The 23,512-nt window shown below is 49.1% G+C and overlaps 1 long non-coding RNA gene across 2 annotated transcripts; it reads right to left on the reverse strand.

The window, feature by feature from the left end:
* Positions 1-791: 791 nt before the first annotated feature.
* Positions 792-10,409, reverse strand: LOC131812925 (uncharacterized). 2 transcript variants are annotated; one of them, XR_009346552.1, is made up of 3 exons: positions 9,940-10,409; positions 7,892-7,996; positions 792-3,972 (listed from the first exon to the last, which is right to left on the reverse strand). It is a non-coding gene; the product is annotated as an uncharacterized LOC131812925 (long non-coding RNA). The 2 variants fall into 2 exon arrangements; XR_009346551.1 differs by having other exon boundaries at positions 792-7,508.
* Between the last annotated feature and the right edge of the window lie 13,103 nt (positions 10,410-23,512).

The following is a 23,512-nucleotide window of genomic DNA, read 5'->3' on the forward strand; positions in this document are numbered from 1 at the left end:
CTCTGAGAACAGGCGGCGCCTCGCTGCTGGCAGGGTCATGTGGCCGGGGATGCACGGCTGAGCGGGCCACCCTGCTCTCCCTCCGCAGGGGGATCCCGACTTTGTGCAGGATGGCAATACACACCACCCCAAAAGCTCCCCTCCAGCGGCCGGGAAGGCTTCACAAAGGAGCTGGTGTTGAACTCCACCGACATTGTGTGTGTGTGTGTGTGTGTGTGTGTGTGTGTGTGAGTGTGTTGTGACCCCAGCCCCCAGCCCTGGCGTGTAGTTGCAAGCCCGGTGCTTCCCGGCCGAGGCGGCCAGGCGGATGGCCGTCCAGTTGGAAGAGCAGAGGGAAAGTGACAACATAGATTCAAATTACCTGGCTCTCCGTCCGCACAAAGAAGAAAATTAACCTGAAAAACAAGTTAGTAAATAGGAGCAGAAGTAGAGGGAGGGAGGCAGGATTCTAGGGATGTTCTGTACCGACATCTCCCCCCTCTTCCCGTCGGGGCTCTTCGGCTGGACTAATAATTACACTGGCCTAAGTCAGATCGGCGGGAGAGTGCGGGAGCCCGAGAGCTGGGAGTCCCAAAGAAGGAACCAGAGCCGCCCGCTTTCATGCACGTTTTTTCACTTCTTTGTGAAGATCTGACAAAACACAGGGGGTTGGGGTTTGGGATAGCAAATTTATGAAGAAGCAACGAAGCTGGTTGATCGCGTCTCCTCAGCCTTCCGTTCCCCATCTCTGGCCATAAGGACGCTTTCCTCCCTGTACTTGGGGGGTTCCGTCATTTGGGAGATTAATCTCCTGCTTTCAGGAGGACCAAGGAGGGTCAGAATGTCCTTCTTATGTTGCTGTTTCTTAAGTAACTTTATTTTTTTAAAGATTTTATTTATTTATTTGAGAGAGAGAGAGAGAGCGCAAGCCAGGGGAGCAGAGGGAGTAGGAGAAGCAGGCTCCCTTCATGGGGCTCGATCCCAGGACTCCAGAATTGTGATCTGAGCCGAAGGCAGACGCTTACTCAACTGAGCCACCCAGATATTCCCCCCCTCAAGTAACTTTCACTCAAAATAATCCAAAGGGGGTATCTAGAGAAGGAGGGGAGGGAAAAGAACGGAAAGCCAGCGCCCAGCCACCCCGGGGCGATCCCGCGGGTTTCGGATGGGCTGGCAACGCGATTCCTTTGACAGACAACACGAACCACCTCTCCTGTCGCTAGAGCTCCAACTTGCACGTTTGGCCTCAGCTTCGAGGTGCTGCTTTCTGTTTGTTTGCAAGCATATTGGAAAGTTTATTTTAATCCCCTTCTGAGTTAGGAGAAAATATACTTTCCTCATTTAAAAGTCAAATCATTCCAAATGCGTTGACGTTTCAGGCATTTTATGGGATTAACACTCAGTGTGGAGTAATAGTTCAGTTGAAGTTTTGGGTGGAAAGAGAGAAAAACATACCGTGAAGCAGCCTGGCGCTGTCCTTTAGGATTGCCCGGAGGTCTGGGAGTTGCCTCACCCAGCTGGCCCCAAACATCTTGGCCAGTTTGGGTGTCCTTATTTGTGTGGAGTGATTGATAATATGTAGATGTCCCGAGAATTGCATAACTCCATAGGACTCTCAGCCACATATGCTTTTTCCGTGATTTCGAATCTTGTACAAGGTTCCACTTTGTCAGAATGACCTTGGCCTTTTTACCCTTTTTAATATCAGAAAGGTGGACTATTCCAGCTGCCGGTTACCGAGTGTGGTCACACCTGTGCGTTCAGTGCATGTGGGATTACAATGAGCAAAATTCCCTGAGCCAGTGGACCGTATAGAAAAGGTGAGGTGGGATATGTGCGTGTCGGTGGGCCCAGGGAGGGGAGCTGGGGGAGCAGCTGAGCTGGCGATGGTTCTCCACTGTCCCACTCACTGTCACTGCCCAGCAGATGGGCCTCCCCTGCCCAGGGCCAGGAGCTGTATGCTGGGGGCACAGGCTGAGGGCACTAAAGAGACAGCAGGGAACTGAGCCATAAGGAGTCCCCCTCAGGCTGCTCTGAAGGACTCAGACACAACCCCCCTGAAATGCCCACCCCGCAAAGGGCACCAATATCGACTCGGTGTGAGCCAGAAAACATCAACAACCAGCAGGAGGTGTATAGCTGGGCCTAATCTTACCCCTAACTCTTAGTCCAAGAAGTGGAGGCAACCAATAGGAAAGGGACTACATGGGGACCCAGTGAACTAAAGAAACAACGGCTCTTTTCCCTCTCCCTGCGCCATCCCCAACAGGCCAGAGGAGCCCTGCCCTGAGGGTCAGGAGCTGATTCAGAGCTCAACCCTGACCTGTCTCTGCAAACATTCAGGGTCTGATCAAGTTAGTCCTTGAGGAGGGGAGAAGATGAGCCTGAAATAGAATTTGAGGTTAAGTCCATGGTATGAACTCAAAGTGGCATCAAGGGGAGGAAATAGGAGAGTTGACACAGTATCATCGAAAATAACCACTGGGGCACCTGGGTGGCTCAGTCGTTAAGCGTCTGCTTTCGGCTCAGTTCATGATCCTGGGGTCCTGGGATCGAGCCCTGCATCGGGCTTCCTGCTTGGTGGGAAGCCTGCTTCTCCCTCTCCCACTTAAACTGCTTGTGTTCCCTCTCTCACTGTGTCTCTCTCTATCAAATAAATGAATTAATTTAAAAAAAAAGAAAATACCACTGGACTTTATGCTAGGTGAAGTGAGTCAGACAGAGAAAGGCTAATAATATATGATCTCACTTCTGTGTAGAATTTAAAAAAAAAAAAAAGGTGGACCAAAGGGGGGGTGAAGGGAGTAAAGGTACAGATTTCCCACTATAAAATAAATAAGTCCTGGTAATGTAATATACAGCATGATGTATAGTTAATAATACTGTACTGCATATTTGAAAGTTGCTAAGAGAGTAGATCTTAATGTTCTCACCACAGGAAAAACAAATTTGTAACTAGGTGTGATGAGGGAGGTTAACAAGACCTTCCCGTGATAATCATTTCATAATATATGCAAATAGTGAATCATGTTGTACAGCTGAAACTAATCTAAAGTTCAATGTCACAGGCCCCTGGCTGGTTGTGAGTTCAAGCCCCATGTTGAGTGTTGAGATGATTTAAAAAAACAACAAAAACAAAAAACAAAAAAAACTTTAAAGTTCTATGTCAATTACACCTCAATTTAAAAAAAAAAAAATCATTGGAGGAAAAAATAAAACTGTTTCATGCTTCTATCCCCACAGAGTTGAGAACTGTCCTGTAAATTGATACAGGTATCATACAGTAGAAGGGTGACACGGGCTCCAGGTGGCCCCAGGTTCTGGGTAACGGTGTGAGAGTCAATGGGTTTGGACTCAGTGTAAGGAATGACCGGAGGTAGAAGAAGCTGACCATGGAAGAATGAGTTCTTCGTGTCTTCAAGGAGGCGGGCTGACAGGAAATCGGAGCACATAGATGCTCCCTAAAGTCACTCCAAACCCAGGGCTTTTTTGCCTCTTCGGGGATCCTGGGAGAGGTGAGTGCACAGAGGTAGCTCAGGAGACTCAGAGGGCAGACGGGGGATGGTCTGCAGCTGCGGATGCCCCTGGCCAGAGGGGTCAGGGCCTGGAGGTCGGTGGTACTGGAGCTGGACTTCTCCGGTTACCTTTGCTTGGCCTGGGGTGGGCTCTTCTGAGGACCCCCACCGCCTGCTGGCTGTGGCCGTGATGCTGTTTGACAAGAGTTGCACTAGCTGCTGCACTGGGTCTGCCCCAAGGCCTCCCAAGTAGGGTGTGGTGGTGACAGCCACCCGCAGGGCCCTTGACTTTCAGGCCACCCTGGCTCTGCTCTCGCAGGAGGGCCGGCCACCTCTCCTCCCACATGGTCGTCTCTGCTGTAGTGTGAGGTGGACGTGAACTTTTGCAAGTGGGAAAGGCCAGGCCCAGAGCCGTCACCTGGGGCCGTTAGGAGGTACCTCCAGAGCTTGGTTGTGGGACCTTGTGTGCTGGTTGCTGCTAATTTCAGATTTGGGGAAAAGAAAGAAACCCAAAATCACACATGAGATCATCCAGTTGCCCCAGGGCTCAGGAGGCCCCAAAGAACCTAGGGGTTCAAGTGCTAAGATTCCATGGGCCTTCATCCTCACGCCTATTTCCCTACAGCATCAGTCCTTTTATATCTTCCCCCTCTTGACTAAATAAAGAATCATTCCTCTTCCCCAGCCTCATCCTTGCTGGGCCCAACCACCTCCTTGGGTTCATGGGCAGAAGGCTCTGGTCCTTGCGCAGGTAGAGGCCCACAGCAGACTTTGCAGTGAGGCCAAGGTTGCCAGATTCAGCCAACAGAAAGATCGCACGCACAATTAAAGTTGAATTTCAGAGAAACAGCAGTGTGATATTTGGGACATACTTGCACCAAGACCTTCTTTATTGTTTATCAGAAATTCCAATTTAACCGGGTGACCTGGGGTATCCTGGGGTATCCCTGCCCCCTGGGGTTGGCGCAGTGGTGTTGGCAAATGTCAGGCCCTCCCTGCCGCTTCCCACATCCCCCAAAAACAACTAGGGGGATCCACTTCTTTCGCTGAATGCCACACTACCTCACATTGCTTTAAAAACTGCTCTTCAGGGTTTGATGTGCCTTTGCTCAGCGCTGTGACGAGCCCTCCCCCGGGATCTCCGGCAAGCTTCTGTGTTTCTCTGAGGGAAGCTGCTTACCCACGAGGCTGAAGGATCAGCCGCCTTTGTGCCAGGGCACCTGCTTTGGGAGGGCTGCCCAGCTAGCTGGTCTGGGCTTTCCAGTCAAACACCCGTTTTCCACTGAGGGGCTTGCTCTTGTCCTGTCATCTGACCGAGATGGAATGTTCTAGTCCGACGGAGGGGCCTCCTGTATCATGAACCGCAAGGACTCAGGTCGGTGCCCCATCCTTGCGCCCCCCAGGAAGTGTGTTGGCTTCCAGCAAACGTTCTCATGTCCTGTCAGCGCCTGTCCCGCCTATGAAGTGTCTCCAGGAGAGGCCTTCGTTAAGGCGCCAGAGCAGAGGAGGCCAACCACCTCGCTTTAGAGAAGCCAGAAAGTAACATTTTCTCGAACCAAATGTGTTGTGCCCATCCAGACAGAAAAGCTGTTAGAAATATTAAAATGGCAGCTTCTTAAAATTCTGCCTGATCAGGCTCTCAAGCTACCTGAATGGGAGACAGAACACGGGGTGGTCGTCTGGAGTGCTGGTCACCTCACAGGGCTGTTTTAAGGCACGTGAGCCGTGGCTTTGGAGTGGTTGTCTCACGTAAGAGCAGCCTGAGTGTGTGTGCGTGTCTGTTTAGTGTAAGTGCAATGAGCCTGTGCATCCTCCGAGGGGGCAGTCGGCCAGCCTGTCTCCTGTCACAGAGTGTTTCTTCAAAGTGCTAAACACACATACAATCCATATTGTGTTTTAAGGAGACAGTGGTTCAAAGGCTTTGCTAGACTATTTTTAACATCGAAGTCTGGAAGGAAAATGATGTCATGATGCTGGGAAAAGGGTCCAGATATTCCAATAGACCACAGCTGAAGAATTCTGGGTTTTATTTGTGTCTCACAGATTTGGGATCATTCAAAGAAGGTGTCTTAAACCCCACATTCCTAAAAGCTTTGCAGCTTGAGCTGTGCCTGGAGCAGCTTTCCCTCCTGCAGTTTGTCAAACACGCAGGCCTGGGGGGGAATGGGGGAGCTGGTGGGAAGGCATGAGGGGAGAGGTCTTCTCCTGACAGCAGACGGATTCGCATTCTGGGGGAGCAGAAGGCCAACAGCCATGTTAAGTTGAGGAGAAAACCATAATAACAACAAAAAGATGATCCTATTAGGTTTTCCTACCTCTGCTGTGTGATCTTGGACAAGTTGCTGAACCTCTCTGATTCTCAGTTATCTCTTGTAACGTATGGCAATTCGGACCTCAGAAGATTTTTGTGGGTATTGATAAGTTAATGAATGAGAGCAGCTGTTTTAGCACATGGTACATCCTAGGTTAAACAAGCATTAACTCTTGTCTCTGCTCTCCTTTGACTTTGTTCCATCAGCATGTTTTTGGGCCCCCCACTGTTTACGAGGGAATACGTGTTACAAAGATCTCTCCAAATTACTCTGGCCTACCATCTTTAAGGTAGGAGAAATAAAGTCATGGGATGGGGGAAGAAGGAGAAAGAGTATGTCTATGTGTCCTGTTCCCTTTGGGAGTGGGGGTTCACCTGTCTTCGGGAAATAGGGGTTTTATTTGCAGATGAGTGCGGTCCTGACATTGTCCATGCAATGGCCGGGGACTTCAGGGGATGCGTTTCTCCCATGGGGATGGAAATTGTCTGATAGAGGAAGGTTGCCTCTCTTGGCCAGCACTCCCAGAGCCACCTGGGGCTGCTTTGGTATTTCAGTGTGAGACAATAGGCTTTCAGGGAGGCTCAGACTGTTGGTGGGCTTCTCAGTGAGAACTGTATTCTTTATCATTTATTTCGCTTTTGCCCTATTGCCTGGGTTTCTTCTTTGTCTGTATGGGGCGGAGGGAACTAGAGATAGTTGATTATTGCTCTGGGGGACACACAGCCAGCTCCCAGGCAGAACGGAGCAAAGCAGGTCCTAAGAGGAAGAGTCGAGACCTTGCTTTCAGAACCTGGCATGGAAGGTCATGCCTGCTCATTCCTCTCTGGGAGAGAACGTTGGTCAGCTTTGGGTGGGGTATGTAGGAATATCTTGACTATTGTGCAAAACCTGGAAACTGACCCAGCTTCCTACTTAGTGCTCATATAGTCCTTTTATCTCACTGACTTCTTTTTTATGGAAGAAAGAGCCTCACAAATGACCCATCTGGTGGTCATGGTACAGGGGTCAGTTGGTCAGTTATCCTGACGGGAAAGGTCCCCTCCTGGAAGGATGAGGCTCTTGCCTACTGTTGCTGTTGGCTGACCTGCCTGCTTCATCTGCTGACCAGGCTCTAGTGTTGGGTCAGTGACCTAAAGGATGAGAGGACGAGCCCCACAGAATGACGGCCCAGCAGGCTGGGGAGACCTGGTGAGATGGGGCAGAGGGCGCTCCGCAGGTGGGCAGCTGTCTTTCTAGAGCAAATGATGTTTTTAAGTCCAGACCTACAGAATGAACTTCAGCCTCTGCAGCCAGAACAGAACATTCTGAGTGGCAGGAACAGGATATGCAGAAGGCCAGAGACAGGCACAGAGGTTGGGAGAAACTGTGGGTTTCAGCGCACCGTGTGGAAGGAGGGAATGAGAAAGCTGGAGAGGGCAGTAGGGGTTAGGCTGTGCGGGGCCTTCACTCAGACGACTCTGCTTGCTGGGCTGAAGATGGCCTCCTTGTCAGCACCTGCCCATAGAAGCTCTTGCTGAGGCTTGGGATAGAGATGGGGGCCTAGAGGCACGTGGCATATGGGCTGGCCACCTCCTCTGGACCTTCTTCCCACCTTAGCGCCCACAGTCCCACCTGTAACAATACCAGCACCTTCCCTGCTTCACCAGATGGCCTTCTCTTTCTTCTGCCTTGACTTTGCCGCCAATATGTCGGGCTATAAGTTCTGAAAAATTAATGTCCCGGGAGCCTCACTGAACCAGGAATTCTCAGGGCTTGGTGGATACATACCCCACCTTCCTGGCTACCATGGGTGCAATAACTGGGCTGTTTGACCCTGGCTTTCAGAGTTTCCCTTATGGGATTAAACCCCATTTGTCCAAACTTGAACATGCAGATATGATCGGAACTCAAAGTTCAACATCCTGGTGCCCACCCCCCAACTTCACCCCTCCTTTTTTTTTTTTTTTTTTAAATCACTAGGGGGATGAGTGCCTTCCAAAATTTGATTCCTGATCGAGAATTATGTTAGTAAATTAGTGGCTTGGTTGCCAAAGAACAGCCAAAATCATAGTGCTGTAAAAAAATATAAGAATTTTTTTCTCTTACCGGTGTGAGCAGTACAGGAGAGATGGTGGTGCTGGGAGTTCAAGGACCCAAGATCCCTCTTTTCTCTCGTTGGCTGGTAGATTAGTCAGGAGAGGCGAGGTTATGCTGCAGTGACAAACAAAACCCACATCTTAGTTCCTTAAAAGGATAGTTTTATTTCCCTGTTATGCTCCCTATCCACTGAGGGTCAGCAAAGGGGTGTTGTCCTTATCTGGGACTCAGACTGATCAACAGCCACTACTGGAACATTTCTGGTGGTCACAGCAGCAGCCTCACATCAGTGAGTGACATGCTCACACACAACTCAACGGGCAGAAATTCTCCAACAGGTGTGCCGGGACAGAGGTGAGTACTAAACAGTGACAAGCAGCGTGAAGGGTGGCCACATGCCATTCACAGCGGGCTTCCAACCTCTGGGTCTCAGATGGCTGCTCTATCTCCTATCATGGAGGAGATAGAGTCAGCAGAAAGGGGACAAGAGAGGTACAGGGCCTGCCTCTTCCCTTTCAGGTCATGATCCAGACAGTGGTCATCCAATTGGTCCAGACGTGTCACAAGGCCAAGTGAGATGCATGGGAAGCTGGGAATTGTAGTTCTTTTTTTTTTTTTTTCTTCTAAGATTTTATTTATTTATTTGACAGAGAGAGAGACAGTGAGAGAGGGAACACAAGCAGGGGGAGTGAGAGAGGGAGAAGCAGGCTTCCCACCAAGCAGGGAGTCTGATGCGGGGTTTGATTCCAGGACCCCTGGGATCATAACCTGAGTCAAAGACAGATCTTTAACGAGTGACCCACCCAGACACCCCTGGGAATTGTAGTTCTTATGTGAGTGGCCACGTGGCCAGATAAAACTTGTGGAAACATTGGAGACTCGATTCAGGGACATCACCAGGAGGTCACTTTGGCAAAAATTCCTAATACTTTCAGTTAGTGCTGAAGTATCTGAGAAAGATGTGATGGAGGCATTTAGGATCGTTTGTTTTCTAACACAACTTACTCATTCAGTTTCTGGCCCTAGAATCTAACCCTCCATGGGTAGAGATCTTCTTTATGGTCTATTTTTTATAACTTTTTTTTTTTTAAGATTTTATTTATTTATTTGAGAGAGAGACAGTGAGAGAGAACATGAGCGAGGAGAAGGTCAGAGAGAGAAGCAGACTCCCTGTGGAGCTGGGAGCCCGATGCAGGACTCTATCCCAGGATTCCGGGATCATGACCTGAACCGAAGGCAGTCGTCCAACCAACTGAGCCACCCAGTTATGGTCTATTTTTTAAAGATTTTTAAAAAATTCATTTATTTGACAGACAGATCACAAGCAGGCAGAGAGGCAGGCAGGGGGTGGGGGAGGAAGCAGGCTCCCTGCTGAGCAGAGAGCCCGATGCAGGTCTCAATCCCAGGACCCTGAGATCACCACTTGAGCTGAAGGCAGACGCTTAACCTAGTGAGTCACCCAGGTGCCCTTTATAGTCTAGTTTTAAAAAGACTCAGTAAATAGGAAGGCTCCATGAATACTTGTCACAAATACTTGAAGAATTGCTCCAGGATCTAGTTCTGAATTGAATGGCCACGATACTGCTATTTCTTTATTACTAGTGAGTGTTAACCTTCATGGACGGCCACAGCTGTCCATCATATTTGAAATAGGGAGAGATCTCATGATCTTTCGAAAAGAAGTCTATCTGTATTCGATGGGTATTCCCTAGAGCAAAGCCTGGAATTTTTTTTTTTTTAATATTTTATTTATTTATTTAACAGACAGAGATCACAAGTAGGCAGAAAGGCAGGTAGAGAGAGAGAAGGAAGCAGGCTCCCCGATGAGCAGAGCGCCCGATGCGGGGCTCCATCCCAGGACTCTGGGATCATGACCTGAGCCGAAGGCAAAGGCCTTAACCCTCTGAGCCACCCAGACTCCCCCAAAGCCTGGAATTTTTACCTAAAGTTCCCCTCCCCACCTCCCCACTCCCTCCACCATGGAGAAGCCCTGGGAGCACACTCCAGTCTCCGGCCCTGGCTGAGCTTTCAGCTGAGAGCCAGCACCAAGGACCTACCCCAGGAGGTTGCTATGTCCATGGAAAGGCCTTCATGTGACGCAGCCCCAGCCGACATCTGAATGCAATGGCATGAGAGTCCCCGTAAGAACCTGTAGCTGAGGTCCATAAACACACGGGACTATGGGAGATAATGTTGTTGTCTCAAGTCAAGTTCTGTGCTGGTTTGTTGTGCAGCAGCGGTTGACTGGAACATGAAGGATTTGTACCGACATCCTTTACAGGGACTTTCTAAGCTCTCCTAAATGCTCTAAGTACAAAGACAAACCGTCCCATGAAAGCAAGTCAAGAGCCTTGGTCGAGTACACCAAGGACTAACCACATGGCGTTCAAGGGTGCAGTGAGGTGACACACAGCCTCTTGGCACAGAGAGAGAATGCTGATGACGTGGGAAATTCCCAAACGCAGAAAGTGCACTTGTGAGGAAAGAGGCACTCTTCTAAGGATAGGGACGTCTCTCTACTGCCAGTGGTGAGGTGCCAAGGGAGACAGTGTAATCCAAAGATGAGAAGAGGTGATTAGGGACAACCTGGAGTTGACCTTCAGGAAAGCTGATGACTCCAGGACCCTGCAGTCTGCGCATGTGTAGGTGGTGGACCAGTTCTCCTTGGTCTTTTTGCTGGAGGGGTGGAAAGAGGAAGGGTGAATAAGAGACACACGATGGCGGCAGCAGGCATTCCCAGCCACTACTCAGCAACCTCTTTTCCTTCAGCCATGCTGGCAGAACCCTTGTTTCCTGGGGACATGTGTGTATGTGTCCCAATGCAGTGGCCCCAACCAAAAAGCTACACTTTCCATCTCCCTTGCAGTGAGTAATGTCCATACAACACAGTTCTGGCCCAAGAGACACCGTTGAGCTTGTTGGCTGAACCTTCTGGAAAGTCTGTCAGTGGGTGCAGATTCACAGAGCATGCGTTCTTTGCCCTTGGCCCACCCCCTCCTGTAGGTCTGGGGCGGAGCTTATGAACTTGGAGTTTGCAAGCGCTCCTGCCCGTTTGGATCTGCCCGCCCAGAGACCTAGCTTGCGGAACCACTGCTGGGCCACCCTAAGAAATGGGGTGGAAATTCGCACGGGAGTGGTTTTGGATTCCTTCTAGCCCCAGAGCAGCCGGGGGGATGTCCGGGGGGAAGGGGTGACAGGAGTCGTCACCAGAAGCTTGGAGGGAACCGGACTCCTCCGATGTCACCATTGGGATAAACAACATGCACCTTTTGTTCTTCAGGAAAGGTGGGCACGTGACCAGATAAGGGTGCGCTCCCCGGGGCACGTCCCCACGTGTTCCCCACGCCAGGGCCGGGCCCCATCGCCGCCAGCCCGTCCTCACCTGGCTGCGGTCGGCCGTCCTGCCTGCGGGAGGGCTTCTGCGTGGCAGGCGTGTTGGATCCATCATGACTTGGTTGTTACCATACACGGTGTTTATTTTTCTTCATAAAAAGATGCAAGCTGTGTGCCTCCAAATGCTGGAAGCTCAGAATATTCCATTTGTTTGTGGAGACACAGACTGGATGGCACAATTTCAATCAAACTATGAAATGCAGCCTGGCATGCCTGGAGAGAGAGAGAGAGAGAGAAAGAATAACACTGCGTGCTCTTCTTTCCGAGAAGCCTGAGAGCTGCACACTCGGTTAACCCGTCAGTGCCCGGAGGGGGTCCTGGCGGACGTATGCGGGTGACCAGGGAGCTGTGGCCAGAATGCCGGCGCCTCTTGCTGCAGACAGGCGAGCCCGCATGGCACGCGCTGTGCCCCCACAGTTTTACCCTGGGTAACCAGGCCTGTGCCCTTTTGGTTCATTGGCCATTTTCCCCCTCATTACAAAAATATGATAATTTTAAAATTTTCAGGAAACAAAAAGTAAAGATTAAAAAAAAAAAAAAGCCACAATGTCTCCCTGTCTGTTTCTATCTATTATCTAAGCTGCTTTTTTCAACTAGGGACATCTTTCAGGGGCAGCCTATGTGGTCTGTATCCGAAATGGTGATGCCTGAGTATCATTCCACTGTGGGGCTCTCCCAGCTCCGAGAGACTGTTGGTAAGTTGCCAGCTGTGTTTATCCTTCGAGGTGCGTCTATCCGGCCCTTTGTTTTACAGTCTGCCCAGGCTTACCTCTTCGCAGTGGAACTGCCGGGAAAAGCCATGAACACCCGGCCGAAGCGCCCTCCTTGATGCCTGCGCCTACGACAGCCCCACCACCCCCACCCCCACCCCTGGACCCTCCGGACCATAGTGGTCATTTTCTGCAAGCATCTGTCTTCTCTTAGATGTCTGAATGATTAGCATATCCTAACATGGGAAATTTTCATGTAATAAAGATTTTTTTTCTCCTTTTAAATTATGGTTATAAGCTTCTGATTATTATAATAATAGTATTTATTTGGCTGTTTGCTAATTGCAGTTTGGTTTTTCTGTGTGTGTGTGTTATGAAAATGTGCAAACAAGAGCACACCTGGGTGGCTGCGTTGGTTAAGCCTCTGCCTTTGGCTTATGTCGTGATTTCAGGGTCCTGGGATCGAGCCCCAAGTCAGGCTCCCTGCTCAGTGGGGAGCCTGCTTCTCCCTCTGCCTGCTGTTCCCCTTGCTTGTGCCCTCTCTTGCTCTCTCTCAAATAAATAAAATCTTTTTTAAAAAAGGAAAAGAAAATGTTCAAACTGTGAGAAAGTTGAGATAATAGTGCAAGGAATACCCATATACTTCATCTAGATTCATTTACATTTTGCTACGGATAGGATGTACCGAGCTCTATAGGAGTCTGTATTTAAATTTTCCTAACAATCGCAGCACTATTATCACACTAAGAAAATATCAATAATTTCATAATAACAGCTGACGTCTAGTCCATGTTTAAGGTAACCCAGTACATGCGAAGTATTATTTCACTATATAACACGTAGCAATAACATTCAGAGCTCTCAATCCTGGCTTATACATCACAAACTCGGGGCTACGTTTTTAACAGGTGCTGGGCCTTGAATTCAAAATTCTTCAAAGAACCTTGACAGGTAGAGGCCGGAGGAGAGAAACTGGCTAAAATGGGAAGTTGTTCTGCCAATCGGCACACATATGGGAGACGAGATACGAGGGGCCCCTGATGCAGGGACGGTGACAGGGCAGGAGAAAAGTGACCACCTGGGGCGCTCCAGTCACTGTCCCCGGGTGCCCCTGCCACCGTGAGCCCTGCAGCGGGGAGCCGACACAGCTGCAGGACATGGGATGCTGTGTCAGGATGCCTGAGATGGCGACCCCGGTGGGAGCCCAAGGACGCCTTGGTCATTTGCACAGGCTGGTTGTGAGTTTCCGTGAGGTGGGGCTGGGTGTGCAGACTGCCCCCCTCCCGTCTGCTCCCTGTGCTCTGTTGCCCTTCTGACTCCCCATGGAGGAGAAAACCAAACAAAGTGTGAGCCCCAAGTTCCCTGAGACTCTCGTCAGGAACATTCACTTCATTGGGAACTTGGAACCACCATGTCTTTCTGTAGCCTAAGGAATGAGCACTAAACTTTCTGGCCTGCTTAATGGAGTACCGTCTCTCCTGCACTGACTGCAATAATGTGCTTTATTTCCCCACTTTTTTTTTTTTAAACAATTTATGTTTTATTTTCTGTACCTGTTTTCTTTCTTTCTTTTTTTTTTTTTTTTTTTGAGATTTTATTTATTTATTTGACAGAGAGGGATCACAAGCAGGCAGAGAGGCAGGCAGAGAGAGAGGAGGAAGCAGGCTCCCTGCTGAGCAGAGAGCCCAATGCGGGGCTCGATCCCAGGATTCTGAGATCATGACCCGAGCCAAAGGCAGCGGCTTAACCCACTGAGCCACCCAGGCTCCCTATTTCCCCACTTTTTATTGGCTCTCAGCTAAAGGCTATGCTACATGAGCCCCTGTGGCCGTCTTTTTGGGAGCAGTGGAAAGCTCATGCAGTGGTAAACCAAAGCCATTGAAAATGAGATTTAAAAAAAAGAAAGAAAGAAAGAGAAAGAAGGAAGGAAAAGAAAGAATGTGAGATTTTAGCAATGACAGTGGTTTGCCGTCTTTGATCTTATAAATGCAATCTCTTTTCCTTTTATATTTGTTTGGATTTATATTAAGTTGGATTATGTAAGCAGGCAGGGTGTTTTTTTTTTTTATGAGACTGATGATGCCAATGTAAAAACAAAAAAGTTAAAATCTTATAATCACATAAAACAGATTAAAGTGGGGGATGCACCACAGGGATATTTCTGGGATGTGTCTGAAAGTTGGATTTCTGCTCTGTTTCCGGAGTGTGGCTTTCTTTTGAAACATCTTTGCAGTAGGTTTAAAATCATCAGTAATTTTTAATTGGTGACAAAAATTTGTATTTGTGGTGGGGGGACAGATAGAGAAGGAGAGGGAGGGAGACAGATAGGGAGAGAGGGAGACAGGGAGACAGGGAGGTGGTTGGCACCAGGCGTCATCAGGGACTTACTTGGCTGTTAGCCTCGGTGGAGCCATTTCTGATGCCACCGACTCCAGGCTGAGCCTAAGCCTCCTCAAAGCCTTTTTATCTCTGGCCTTGAACATCCCAGTCCAGATAGGCCTGGACGCCATCAGTGCCAATGAGCTCTTCAGCGCGGGACGTTACAGTCTTTACTGCATTTCCTGGGGCAGTAAACGAGGAGGCCTCCTCTCCCCTCAATCAAAACTGTAATATGGATTTTCTATTTAACCATAATTAGAAGGAAAAGTTGTGAGTTAATAGCATCTGTAAAATATCTATCACAATCAGGCTATCTATGCACAAAAGCTTTCCTTGGTTTTTTTTTTTTTTTTTTGGGCACTGCTTTAGGGAGAAATCCTAATTCTCCTATACTTTTTAATATGCAAAACTCTAAAGAACGGAAGACCAAAATGCCTCCGTGATTTCTCTGGACTACCTGAAACTACCGGCATGGGAACTCTCTGTCCATTTACCCATCCACGCACCTGTCGACGCACCTGTCCGTCCATTTACCCCCAACCATGCATTCATCTATCTAGCCGCCCCTCTCTCCATTCACACACGCCCACCAGCCATGTACCCATCTGTCCAACCACCCAACCATCTACCCATTTGGTTATCGTCTCAACTTCTTTTAAGCATCTATGGTATTAACCATGTTTCCAGCTTTGGTAAACTCGAGGATTTAATAACATCTGCCGTGCGTGCACATGTCAGACACACGTTGTTCTCGACAACTGGGTGATATGCCTGAATCAGCTGGCCTCTGTGTCTATCTCCCTTGATACCTCCCGCTTGCTTGGGAGGAGTCCTTCTCCCAGGGCTGTGCTATTCAAATACAAAGAAGTCCAGCCAGAGTCCGCACACCCGGCTACCTTCCTTATTGGACTTGCACACTTGGGGCCACCATCAACATGTCCTAGCACCCCAGATGCTAGACTTCTAAGAACAGCTCCTATATTCCATTGTCGTCTGAAATGATTCCAACGAGGCAACGCTAAACCTGCTCACCCTATCCCCTCATTCTTCCCACGGAAACCACAGTAAAGGCTCTTGCCCCTGTGTTCTCTCCTGAGGCCCTCTGCATCCCTGCCTGCTCTGGGGCTTCCCCATATGGCGCACGGTGACATGGTGGCGTGCTGTGCTCTCTCCTCTTGGGAACTGGGACTAACATACCATCATTTCACTGGCAGTCCTTTCCTGGTCTGTTGGCGTTGGCATACCAGAATAATATTAAAAACCTATTAAAATCGGGTAGTCACGGCACCGTGAACATGAGCAAAACAGAGTCTCTGCAGTAAGGGTCCTTGCAATTTGGATGTGGACACGGACCAGCAAACACAGATTGACAACACAGTGCAGGAAACACTACATTCATGGTTGTGCCATGAACACCAAGGCAGGGCCTGGAATGGCTGCTTCAGAGCCCATCTTGAAAGAAGAGAAGGGGAAAAGCCTACACAGAGCACAGAGCTGGGGCCGGTGCGGCGCAGTAAGAGAGGCCAGAAGTTTGGTGTGGCTGGGATGCAGGGTGCGGGATGGCAGGATGGCAGGATGGTGAAATGCCGAGCCAAGGATTGTGACATTGATTTGCGAGTGATGAGGAGCCGGTGAGGGAAAGGGCAGGATGAAGGAAGGGCGAATGTTTACCTGCCTGTAGAACTTGCCGGAAACTGAGTTAGGGGTGAGTGTGGTGTAGCGCCTACCGGAGCCTTAGCTAGGAATGAGATTGCCCGGAGAGAAAGCAGAGCACAGAGACCTGGGGAGGCCCTGGTAACCCCTCTTGGGCGCTCCCCCGTCTATTCACTTCCTCTTCTCTTCCCCTCCAGCCTTTCCCTTATTGCTGCGTGTTGCATGCCCCATGGGCAAGCGCATGAGCACGTACCTGGGTGGGATCAAGGTGGGGTCCTCTGGAGTTTGCTGGGAGGTGAGGTAAGTACAGGGGGAGAGGTGGAAGCTTTTGGGGAGATGCCAGATACTTGAAACGGAAGTGGAAAAAGAGGGGAGAGAGGACTTCACTTTAAAGAGAGGAAGGGGGTCTCCTTCTCGACACGACACTAAGGGAGCAGGTGAGAACTGGCGGTGGGGAATGATTGGGGGTGGAGAGAATATTAGCTCCGAATGTTTCTCCTTTCTCAGTGAGTCTGGGGGGGAGAGGTGGATGACTTGTGGGCACTGTGGGCATGTTGGTGGCCCTTGGAAGAGTGGGAGAGACGCTGTGTGGCCAGTGGCCGGTGCTGGGTGAACCGTATTGCACGCCTGCTGGGCCCCGGGGGCCGGTGGCTGTGCAAAGGCCCGGAGATGAGTGTCCCAGGTTTGGCCTTCATAGAGCAATGCCCTGGTGGTGGAATCTGCGGCTTCATCCCAGATGCCCGATGAAGCACAACGGAAGGGCTCCAACGGCCACGAGCCGGAGCCCCAAGGGACCAAGACCGGCTTCACAGACGATGTGGCATTTGAGGTTGTCTTAAAGTGTGTGTAAGAGTCTGAGAAAGAAGACCGAGGCTTAGGTTGCAAATATGATAAGCAGAAACCTCAAACCCCCTCGGGGGTGGGGGAGTGAACCTAGGTGGTGGGGGCCGGGACTGAGGACAGTTTTAAAATAATGCCTGTGGCCGTTTCTTCATCTTGGAGAATGGAGATCTTCCCAGTGTGTGAACAGCGATGAACATGTTTTCTAATTATCACATCGAGTCTTTGATCTGTTTTAATTATTTGTTTCTCCTACAAACAGAAATTTGACTCCCCGGTGCTGTGCTTAACCAGCTGCTCCACTTGGAGGGGCTTTGGAAGTGGGTCATGAAGTTTCCCAGATGGAATGCAAGCAACCTGCCTTTCTCTACGGCTTCACAAGTATGGAGGTCCTACTAAGCGCTAAGCGATGGAGGGCGGGGGGGTGTAGCACTGACGAGGACCCCCTCTGGAATTGCGCCCAATGCTTTCAGTCTGCCTCTCCCCAGGAGAAGATTCTGGAGGGAGAAAAAGGAAAAAATGATAAAAATCCTGATTAATTTAGAACCCATTTACAGAAATATGGACACGTTGCAGGGGTGTGGAAGCTGGAGACTTAAAAAAAAGCTTTCTGGGTAGGTCTTATGGATTCAGGATGTTAGCCCTCTATTTGAAGCTTCTAACCTTTAGTGTAAAATCTTCAGCAATAATCAGTTGAAAATGTGCTATGGTCCTCTCTACCGAATGAACGAGGCTGGGAGGCAGAGGCACGCAAAAAATATTTTAAAAGACAAGTTTACGAATTTTAGAATTAAAAAAAAAAGTTCACTGGGGCATATTGTACATATCATCTAATTTATCCATTTCAAGTGCTCAATTCAATGATTTATTTTTTAGTAAATTTACCAAGTTGTGTGATCATTACCATAAAATCACATTTAGAACATTTCTGTCCCCCTAGTAAGATCACGTATGCACCTTTACTGTTAATCCCCATTTCTCCCTCTCCGCTCTCCAGGAAGCCAATTATCTACTTTGTGTGTCTAGATTTGCCTTTTTGTGGACATTTTTTTATAAGCGGAATCATCCACTCTACAGTCTGTTGTGTCTGGCTTCTTTCACATAACAAAACGTTTTCGAAGTCCATCCATATCTCATCACGGATCTGCAGTCTATTTGCTTTCATTGCTGCAAAATATCCCATTGTATGGACATACCACATTCTTTTACTCATCCAGAGCTTGTTGCCTGCTGGAATTGTACCCAGTTTTGGTCTGCTATGAACAATGCAGCTCTGGCCACTCCTGTATAAGTCTTTGGGTGGGAGGAAGACTGAAAGTTTGGAATGAAAATATCTTCCCAAATTCTCAGTTATCCAGAATGCTATACAGCTCAAGAAGAAGGATTTACATGCCAGCCAGTGTTTCATGTTCCCATCCGCTGAGTACAAAAGCCTGGTCTGCAGAGAAATGCGCTGAGTCCTACAGCCAAGCTGTGACTGTTACGGTGACGTTGAGCTGGCAGGCACCTGTGAGTGTGAGGCATGAGATTCTTGCGTATCTGAATCCACCACTAAAAAAAAGAAAATGAAGTACAACTGACACGCTAAGAAAGGAAAGGAAAGGAAACCATATTAAGTGATCAGTTAAAACCAGGCCAAACAGGGGCGCCTGGGTAGCACAGCTAGTTAAGAATCTGACTCTTGGTTTCATATCAGGTTTGATCTCTTGAGGTCATGATCTCAGTGTCATGAGATCGAGCCCCATGTCAGGCTCCACGCTCAGCACAGAGTCCATTTCAGATTCCCTCTCTTTCCTCTGCTCCTCCTGCTTATGCTCTCTCTCTCTCTCAAATAAATGAATAGATCTTTAAAAAAAAATAAATAAAATCACACAAAGCCAAAAAAAGAGAAAAGTGGCAAGTGGAAGACAACAATGGGCACACCGAACAAGGGCAGCCACTAGAAGACAGTGATAAACATGGGGGCTGTCACTCTCTCAGTAACCGCGCAGAGCCTCAGTGGTCTAAAGGCACCAGATTAAGGGCAGAGATTGCCAGAGTGGATCAAAGTGTGAGACTCACCTCTATGTTGCCTGCAACAAACTCACTTTAAACACATGTGGATTAGAAGTAAAGGAATGAAGACAGGTACACCACACTGACACCACTCAAAGGAAAACAGAAGTAGTTATATTCATTTCAGACAGAACAGACTTCAAAGCAAGGAAAGTTGTCGGAGATCAAGAGGGACCTTACACAGTGATAAAAGTCTCAGTTCTCTAAAAATACCTAAGAACTCAAATGCTTTTCCTCAAATGTTAGGTCTTATAAGAGGGCCAGGCATAATAGAATTTAGTCCAAACCCCTATGCTGAGCTATGGAAACTGAGACTCAGGGAGGTCAAGTGAGTCTCTGAAGGTCACATGACGTATCTGTGGGCAAAGCAGAAACTTGGACTCTAGTCTTTGGCCACTCCTTTCAATCATTTAAAAATTTTATTTAGTTACTCTCTTATGCAAATGAGGTACACATACATATGTTTATTGGGCATTAATAAATTTGGCTGCATATGTAGGGGCTAACTTTGGTCCGAGGGAAGAAAGAGAGGAAGCAGCAATGTACGGCTGTCTTGCCAAATTTTGTATTTCGGTATAATATAATGAACTAAATATACATTTAATTTACAAGTGTATCTTTTATTCTTTATTGCCTTGAGAATGGAATAAAAAGGGAAAGAAGTTTCTGTGGGGATAAATGAGGATAAATTGAATGAAACAGGACAAAGGGAAAGAGGCATAATCCCGAGAGGCCTGGTGAACAAAACTTCCCCTGACATACAGGTGTCATTATTCCTGTTTGTTCAAAGCCCCCATTCACCTTTTGCACTGGTCACTCTAGTGAGGGCCTCATACATGCCATTTAACCATATGAGGTTGACAGTATTATCCCATTTCCAGAAGATGAAAATGAGGCTTGGGAGAGATTTAAATAATTTGCTTGAGGTTCAAAGTTGGCAAAGGAGAGATTCATTCTTGGAACTCATTATTTGACAGCCTTATGGAATAGAATTCTGCACGCCTCCTTCCTTAAGGAAAAGGCTACAAGTTGGTCACCTGAGAAGGAAAGCCTCGGAGCCTTCTCTGACTCAGGGTAAGGTTGTCACCTCTCTGCTGCGGATGGGTGACTGGAAGGGTGTCTTTGTAGAGTGGCCTGGTGGGGTGGTTCACTGTGGTGAAAGAGAATGGGTCTACCTGTCCCATCTGAGGGGTGCTGGGACCATGGGGTCAGCTGAGATTTGAGATGAAAAAGGACCCCAGACAACCAGGACCTGGTGGCGGGCATGAATCTCATGCTGGGGACCCAGGTTTTGCTGCCGGTCGGTCACTATTCTCCAGCCTGGCTGAGGGGGGCTGTGGGCTGCGAATCTGGAGGTAGTTCTCACTGAGCTGATTGAAGCTGGACACTGATTTTTTTTTAGCTCACCCCAATTCATTTTTTATTTCTCTGGGTTTTCTTCGAATACAATTTCAATCCCAGCTCTTAGATGAGGCAGGTAAAAAAAAAAAAAAACTTGCTTATCTCTAGAGGAGGAGATGGGAGAAGTAGAGCTGGACGGCCTGCTGGTCCAGGAGTCTGTTTCTCCTTATGCCTTTGATCTGGTATCATGGGAGACTCTATCTTGTGTGCTGTTTGGAAATTTTCCTCCTTTGCTTGAACTCCTGGGCTGAGTCACAGGTTGGACATGCCAACTGGGGCTCATCCTCCCCAGTGAGGGATGGTGAGATCATCTACAAGCGTCTAGAGCTGGGGTCAGCAGACTTTTTCTGTAAATGGCCAGATAGTAAGTATTTTTGGCTTTGCAAGTCGTACAATCTCTGTCATACCCAACCCTGTCATCAGAGTGGGAAAGCGGCCCCAGACAACGTGCAACAAACGGGCAGAGCTGTGCTCCAATCTAAGTTTATGAAAACGAGTGACGGGCCAGATTTTGGCCCCAGGTGTGGTTTGCCATCCTTGGTCCAGAAGGTGGACTTGATGGGAGGACCCCTTCCACAATGTGTGCATTTATCAAATCGTCGCTGGGTACACTTCAAATATTTTACAGTTTTACTTATCACATATACCTCGATAAAGCTGGAAAAAAATTTAAAAAAGAAGGGGGAGCGGCCATAGCCTTCACATGAGTACCATCGCCCAGAGAGAAAAGACATCTTAGGCGATCCAAGCCTCTAGAGGACCCCAGCATTTGTACAGCAAGAGCCCTGAGTGCCAGCCAGCTCCATGCAGGCCTGGAGGCGATGTCTGTCTAGCTCAGAAGGCTGGGGAGCCTGTTTTGAGAGCATCATGTTTAAGGAGCCAGGGGCGAGAGTATGGGCCTGGAAAGCGTCAGTGACGATGTCCAGCCAGTCCAGCTTGTTCTCCAGAGCTTGCCAGCTGGGGCTGGGCCAGGGCCGAGGCTGCATTCGGAGGCTGAATAAATTTGCCAAGGGCATGTTTTACCAACAGACACACCCCCAGGACACGTTGTTCCCATTACCCTGGCCCCTCACGGGTGCTCTTGGAATACTTCTGGGGTTTAAAATCTACTGTGAATCAGGCCAATTCCCAGATTCAGAGGGGCCACAAAGAGGTGTGGGGCACGAGCCCTGGGGACTAGGGCAGCCAGGCGGGCCCAGGTACCTAGCACACAAGGGAGAAGTGGGTAGTCACCTGAAAACAGCTATGGTGTGGGGGAAGCAGAGAAGGAAGGGCTGACTTTGGCTGCGGGAGGACCTTAAAGGCCAGACCATATTTAGAATATTTAGGCCTCCCACCGGGGGGCCAGGGGTGGGAGAGCATGGGCACACTTTGCTAACAGCTAGAGGTTTCCTTTGGCTTCTACTTATTGGGCGGATCGTATTTTCCGAAGATGATCCCAGCAACATCTCCCATGCATCATGGGAGGTCTTCTCTTCTTTCTCTGAAGAGTGTGGCTGGTGCCCCATATGTAGCCGCTGGAAGGCTGTGTCAATGATGATGCCGGACCTGCAAGGCCAGGCCATAACCGGACTTGCGGTTCCTGCCCTGGGAATGGGAACACTCACATACAGAGCTCTGAATCCCCATGAAGAAGTCCTACCCCCTGAGCATGCAGAAGCCACTCCACATAGAGCAGCTGCACGCTCGTGCCCCGGCGGGCAGTCCTGACCTCCTCCCAGCCCGTTGGAATGAACCCAATCTCATGTCTTCCCAGAGGACGCCCCACACATGCCGCAGTAGAGGTAGGCCAACCTCGTGGGCCCTTGAGCAGTGGGCATGTGAAGAGATCTCTGTATTTCCCCCCGAGGTGAGGGTGGTTGTCCCATGGACTCCGGGACCCGAATGTGGGAAAGGGGCTTGGCACAGGTTCTTTGATGCCCTCCAAGCTAAGTTCAGTCTTGGGGGACTTACGAAAAAGGCCGTGTCAATGATGATGCCAGCAGGAACCCACTGGAAGTTCTACTGGGGGACCCAGCTTACCTCCGGCTGTGCTTTTAAAGACTGCTCAGTGTGCTTTTAGGAAAAAAAAAAAATCTGCAGCAAAATGCAGGGCAGAGTAGTGGGTAGAGGCTGGAAAGAGAGGTGGAGACTTCTGGCTTTAGAAGAGGCACAGTCTCAGGCAAGCATTGCCATGGGGACTGAGAGCTATGCAAGGCTAGAGAGTTCTTCCTCTTCTTCTACCCCATGGTGAGGACAGAGCCCGTGCAGGCATGCCCTGGGACCCAGCTGGCATAGTCTTACAAAAGCAGGCTTCTGTTTTGAATAAGCCCAGAGTTCCTTACCCGACCCGTGGAGGAATGAAGCACCGAGCTGGTTTCTGGTGAGACGCTGTGCTATGTGGTTGGGTGGGCACCAAGGAAGAGCTCGATCAGTGTCCTAGAAGGTCATCAGGCTTTGACGGGTAAGGGATGTAAGGGTCAATGGCTCTGACAGATCTGGGAAGACAGGCCACAAGCTCCCTCAAAACACTAAAGTAAGATTGGTCTGCCTTATGGCCTACCCTGCCTTATCCCTATCCTCGTGGGATGCTACCATGGAGCTGCTGTAGGGCAAAGTTGTACCTCCCCTCACCCCTATTGTGAATGTGTCTTTCATAGAGATTCTGCCTTTTCTTCCACAGTCGAGATGAAGTTCAGCACAGATGCTTTATTATCTTAAATTCATACTATGGTGTAAATGACTGACACATGAGCATTTCCTGAGTGAGAATTCTGAAGCAAAGAGCACTGGGCCACCGGAAGATATTGGATTGGTGAAAGAGGTAGAATGGGAGGCAGAGAAAAGATGCAGAAAGTGGAGGCTGGCAGTCAGAGTCCACTGACCACAAGCTTGTATTTAGGTCTGGGTTTGTCTACAGTTAGAGCTCTTCTCCTGATACAAGCCGTTGTTATTGGCCATTGTTGGTTCCGACCAGCTGAGTGTCAGTTCTAACTTGCCAGGCATCTCTCTCTTCCCTTAGCCCAAACCTTGGGGCGGAGACTGTGGTATTCTATCAACGTTCCCACAGCCCTCATCATTCTCACACGCTCCACAAGCCCACTTCCAACTGCAAGTGTGTGTAGACCGTGCCTTCCTCTGGCCACTGCAGCCCCTGGGCGCGCTCTCAGGGCAGGCTCTCAGGGCAGGAAGCACATGATCATTTATGTCCCACCAGGAG

The sequence above is a fragment of the Mustela lutreola genome, chromosome 12 (assembly GCF_030435805.1).
Source record: "Mustela lutreola isolate mMusLut2 chromosome 12, mMusLut2.pri, whole genome shotgun sequence".
Taxonomy (NCBI): domain Eukaryota; kingdom Metazoa; phylum Chordata; class Mammalia; order Carnivora; family Mustelidae; genus Mustela; species Mustela lutreola.